The sequence below is a fragment of the Carassius carassius genome, chromosome 5 (genome assembly GCF_963082965.1).
Source record: "Carassius carassius chromosome 5, fCarCar2.1, whole genome shotgun sequence".
NCBI lineage: Eukaryota > Metazoa > Chordata > Actinopteri > Cypriniformes > Cyprinidae > Carassius > Carassius carassius.
In genome coordinates this window covers 35,851,762-35,857,761 of record NC_081759.1, presented here as the reverse complement: position 1 = coordinate 35,857,761, position 6,000 = coordinate 35,851,762, and positions in this window count along the sequence as shown.

Here is a 6,000-nt window from a genome sequence, read left to right as displayed (position 1 = left end):
ATAGCTTTATTCAACAATTTCTTCTCTTGTTTTTGTTTTTTTGTGCACAAAAAGAATTGTTGTTACTTCATAAAATTAAGGTTGAACCACTGATGTCACATAGCCTATTTTATTGATTATCGATTTACCTTTCTGGGCCTTTAAAGTTGTAGTTGCATTGCTAGCAGAGTCAGAAAGCTCTTGGATCTCAACAAAAATACCTTAATTTTTGTTCTAAAAACAAACGAAGATCTTACCGGTTTGGAACAACTTGAGGGTAAGTAACTTAATAATATATTTACATTTTTGTGTCAATTTCCCTATTTAAAACCATGGCTTTCTATGTAAAAATATATCTGATCTGTAGTTAATTCAAATAAAATGCTAAATAATTATCTAAAGATCTTCAGGCATGACTGAGAGACTTGTTGACAGATATACATGCTGTTGTATTCACTTTAAAACAATTCTCAGAAATTGCTTTCACAAATAATAGCCAAGAAATTGCATATAACATATTGCATTAAAAGGGGCATTTTTAAGTAGAACGACTGAAATAGTATTTTCTATATTTCAAAAAATCATTTATTACTAAACTTTCTGATGGGAAATACTACTGAAATATCCCACCTTTGATAGATTTCCATATTTTAGCAAATTAACACAGTATAAAAGATGTGAGGTCACTGAGAATCTCCACTGAATCTAAATGCAGGCTAGAAGAAACTTAATTTATTTTTAGAGCACTTTTCACAATATACATTGTTTCAAAGCAGCTTTAAAGAAAATCATGATGTTGAATGAATGTTTATAGCATTTTAATATCTTCATGCCTTATAATCACATTTAGCTGATTAGAGCAGGATGATCATATAATTTACATTTTGCAATAATATACAAGCAATCAAGCAGTTGAGATTTGCTATGTAGTAGGCTATAAATCACTTTATGTGAGTCTACTGTAAGTATGCAGATAAAGTTGGACAGACGAGCTGGCTGGTAATATAGAAAGATCTCATTAGTTATATATTTTTTTCCTTTAGGCAAGTATGTTGAATAAACACCCTAATAAATCCTGTCATGACACAAACACAGAGCCCAACAGTACTCTCACAGTACTGTGTTTGTAAGTTGAGTGCTGAATGATGCCATTGTAGGGCAGGAAAGGGCATTATGACAGATATTAATGAGTGTGTGAGCGGTCGGTCTGATCTGAGGTCTGCCGGGCCGAAGCGCACAGATTGTACCGTCCCAGTTCTCTCAAAGACAGTTGTCAATCACTGCGATCGGCCCACTCCATGTTTTCGGCTGTGCGCTGGAGTCATAATCCCCAACCAGACTCCGCCTGTCACAGAGGTACAGATAAGTTTGATAGGCTGCCAGTTTGAGACAGAGTCTGCCTCTCCTTCTCTCTCTCTTTCAAGGCCTTCAAACCAAAACTGTCAATCAGAAAGTGTCTTCAGCATGGAAAAAAAACCTTCTCCCCACTCAGAAATCACACAGGCTTTACTGAGACGTTAATAGCTGAGACACTGCCGCTTTCTCTCTGAAGACATTCAGGCACGGTTTAAAAGCCGTGCCAACAAGTGAGGACTCATCTTAGAGTGTCAGACAGACAATCATACGGTCTGCAGCTCTTCATTAGTTCATCAAGAGAATACCCTTGCGTCTTAGTCGGCACTGTTATGGCCACAGGCTACAGCCTAATCTCAGCCATCCGCTAACAAAAAGAGACCCATTTTTCACGGTATGCAATGGAGTGATCCCTGGTGATGACTCTTTCACTCACGCTCTCCCTCTGTCTATCACTTCTTTCTCATCTTCGCCTCCCTCCCTTTGTGTCTGTCAGGCTGCTGTGGATGAAGGAGTATTTGTGATGGGTGATGTCTGTGTTAACTCTGCCTTCTCTCTCTTTCTCTTTCACTTTCTCAGCTTTCAGCATACCTCTTTATTCTGATATCATCTCGTTCTCACTCCGCGGTTGCGGAGGTTGGGGAATATGTGTGTCTGGGTAAAGCACAAACACACACAGCAATCCTTCAAGAGTTCTCTCTCTTTCTCTTTCATCACACACACACACACACACACACTAGTGTTAGAGAGGACGCAGTAGTTTTTATAAGAAGATAATGATGTTTACTGTACCGTACCCCTAAACATAACCTTTCCGTAAACTTGTTGACAATATTAGATTTAATGCAAAACCATGATTTGATTTAGGCAAGACATGATTTATGAGTCTTTCGAATAGTGCAAACCACTTCAAAAGTCAGTTTTCAACATCTTTCTGGCCACTCATAGATACAGCCAAACCTGTGCAAACACAAGCAACACCTACTCACATCTGCACGTTTGCCTGCTTGAAGTGCTCTTTCATTTTGTCTTTCGTCCGGTTTCTCTCTAAATATAACAGTCAGGTGTTTTAGCGGTGGAAAGAGTTGTTGATTGAGTGACCTTCTTGCCGGCCACAGGCCAAGACACAAACACACACTGCAGGAACTCACTGACACTAACTCTTTAACCAAATCCTAAACCAGTCTGCCCTCCCTAACCTGACCATTCACACCTAAACAAATACTTCGACTAAGGCCCAATCCCAATTCTATTTTATACCCCTTCCCCTACCCCTCCGCCTACTCCTTCCCCTTGTCCCTTGAAACAGAGTGTCAAGCGGTAGGGGAGAAAATATTCCCCTAAGAATTGGGACACCACTACAATGCCATCACACGTCTTCATTCGTTGTCTAGCTCTTACAATACACACATATACTGATGTGCTGGTGTGCATTAGAGCCTTTAATTATCGTTCTGTATTAATGAGCTGCTTACTGAGACACACACATATCGGAAATCGCGCAGCTCACACATCCAGGAGAAAATAAACTTGTCAACGCTGCCCCACAACTTTTATTAAATACAGTTTAAATACTAAATCGCTATGTTATATTTTCCAGCGACGAGAGGATACAATCGCTGTTTTTAAGTAAACTCACTCTAAAAAGATAAATGCACAGACGCGAATACACACAGCTTCCATTTCTCTTTCTCTCTCTTGCTCTCTTTCTTTCTCGAATAGGCAATATTTGAGATTTTATTTTTTTAGCGATTTCTAATTATTGGGGGGATTAGCCCCCATCAGAGCAGTTATCGCCCTGATCAGACATATGCTGTGGCACTATCATGCAGTCTGTAATGATATGACATTAGCAAATATTAGCGATTTTTTTCTAACATTTCTTTGAGTAACATGACCGTTAATATGAACTCACAATTGAATTTAACATAAAACAAATTATTACTTTTCATTAAAATCTTTATTTATGCCAAAAAAAGCTTACATTTATGTGTTTTTTTGTTTGCTGTAGCAGCCATGTTGCCAAGATAATTCATACCCCTTCGTTTGAAGTGTGGTCCCGAAAAATTTTAATTTGAAGGGCTATCTGGCATTTCCCCTTACCCCTACCCCTCCAACCAAAAGAGAATCGAGACACCCCACCCCTTCACGTGAACGCGTGAAACGGAGGGGTAGGGCAAAGGGGAAGGGCTAAGGGGTAGAGTTAGGATTGGGCCTAAGTCTAACCATGCCAGTCACACTCACAACACTGCCCAGAGGTTGCTCTTTCACAGCACAGGAGACATAATCAAGATCTTGCTTGTTTATCATCATGGATCAACTTGGTCTCAGATGTTTTTTGCTAGATAGATAGATAGATAGATAGATAGATAGATAGATAGATAGATAGATAGATAGATAGATAGATAGATAGATAGATAGATAGATAGATAGATAGATGGATAGATGGATAGATGGATGAATTGGAATAGAAATCTGGCTGAAAAGAAGTATAAATATCTTACTGAATAAATGTAAAATCATACTGACACCAGACTTTTTAACAGTAATGTACAGTAAAAGTATCAGGCTTTAACATGAGTGTGGATTCTGCGCTTTACATTATTTGGTCTATGTTTATGATGTCTAAGAGACATATGTGATAATAATAGTATCTTTTTTTTCCACAAGAAAAAATCTGAGAGGCGAGAGACTTTCATCTTCATTTGTACTCCATTTAATCTCATTGCTGTCTAAAAGAAACAAGAAGTTATCTCATTTGTGATTTTTCTCTCCTATGGGTATCAATCCCATCACTCCTTCGCCCGCTTTTCTCACCCACACGTATGCGGACTCTCAACACAAATTAACTTGCTTGCCTACTTCTCCTTAAACACACTTTCACACCTATCTCCATCTGCCATCGTAACCCCCACTGGCACATACGTATCCTCGCTCCATCAAACACATGAACATACACACAATAACACGACTGCTCGCTCTGATAGCAGTTTGATTGACTGTAGGCTGCTATGGCATCCGGTTGGTCATGTGATCCACATTGGGTACCAGCCCACTTGCTAATTCAGCACATGCATATTTTTCCCACCCTAAACCATGTCCTATTAATTTCAGTGGTCTGTCGACTAAAATAGTGAATGTGATTTTGGTCAGAGCACATGGGTAAAGACGTTTCCAAAGAAAGCACAAGCTGCGTGAGACAGTGAGAACAGTGTGTATATGTCTATGTGTGGGCTTCCAGTAGGATGTGGGCACCCCTCCCAATCCTCCTGGCAGTCAGTGTGTGTAAGTGTGTGTCTGCGCGTGTGTGTGTGTAATGTCAAGTGACATGTGTAAGCGGGTGCTGTCAGACCAAGGAACGTCAGTCTGAGTGGCAGTCTCTCTGAGGAACAAGGACAGCCGCACGGCCACGGAAAGAAACACTCCCACACAATCGCTTACTTCCAGGAGACATCATTAGACGATTACAAACTTGTGTTAAATGTAAAGGGGAGGTTGTACAATCAGTAAAGTTTCACTGTGGGGGAAACATCAAGACACGTAGGCCATGTCGGAAACATGCTGTCTTTAGGGTATAGGTAGGAAGACATCGCTTCAAGTTTGGAAATGTGTCCTTTGCTGTCTATGCTACTCTACAGTCCTGTTTGTGGTGGAAAGCCTAATAATTATAATGTAAATTAATTTATTTATTTTTTCCTCTGCATCAATAGCTAGTAGTGGAAAAAAATAAATGGCTATATTAACATCACATTTTCATTCATCAAATGTATTTAATATAATTTATATTCATATTAATTTATATATACACTTTATATAAAATAAATAAGCCAATAAATATTTTATATATATATATATATATATATATATATAATATTTTTATTTAATAAGGTATATGTCAAAGCAGAAAGTGTTAGCAGTATCATCTGATGTCAATGTCTATGCACTTTTATCTTATTATCTTATTATCTTCTATCCTTTAGCTAGTTGTTTTTATTATTGCCTTCATTTTTAATATCTGAATATTAGTAAGAAGAAAAAAAAATTATAAAACTTTTAGATATTAATCTGGGCACTGGTTATGGTAAGGCATTATTAGTAAAACAGCACTATATTTAACAAAGAACATACAAACGACATGAACCAGAAGCGATGTGACCTGTTTTACAGAATATGGAATTTATGTTTTTTCCCCCCAACTTTTGTGATTTTGCCAAGAAAAATGCATTGTTTGCAAGGAATAGTTCACCCAAAAATGAAAATTCTGTCATCATTTACTCACCCTTATAATTCACTTTCTATCTTCTGCTGAACACAGAAGAAGATATTTAAACAATGTTGCCGGTAGCCATTGACTTCAATAGTTTTTTTTTTCCATTCTGTGGAAGTCATTGGCTTATCAGCAACTGTCTGATTGCCAATGTTCTTCTGCAGAAGAAAGAAAGTCATGCAGGTTTGGAACAGTTTGAGGATGAGTAAATGATTACTGAATTTTCATTTTTGGAGGAACTGCCTTTGGTAAGCTGTCTGGACAGAGCCATAAGCTTCATCCAGCATTTTGGCACCACTCCTGCTTCCACTTCTCCTCTGTCATTCTCTTTCTGCTTCTATACAGCCATAAAACTGTTAGCAGTCCCTCTCTTGTGGTATTGGAGGGGAGAGCTCAAGCAC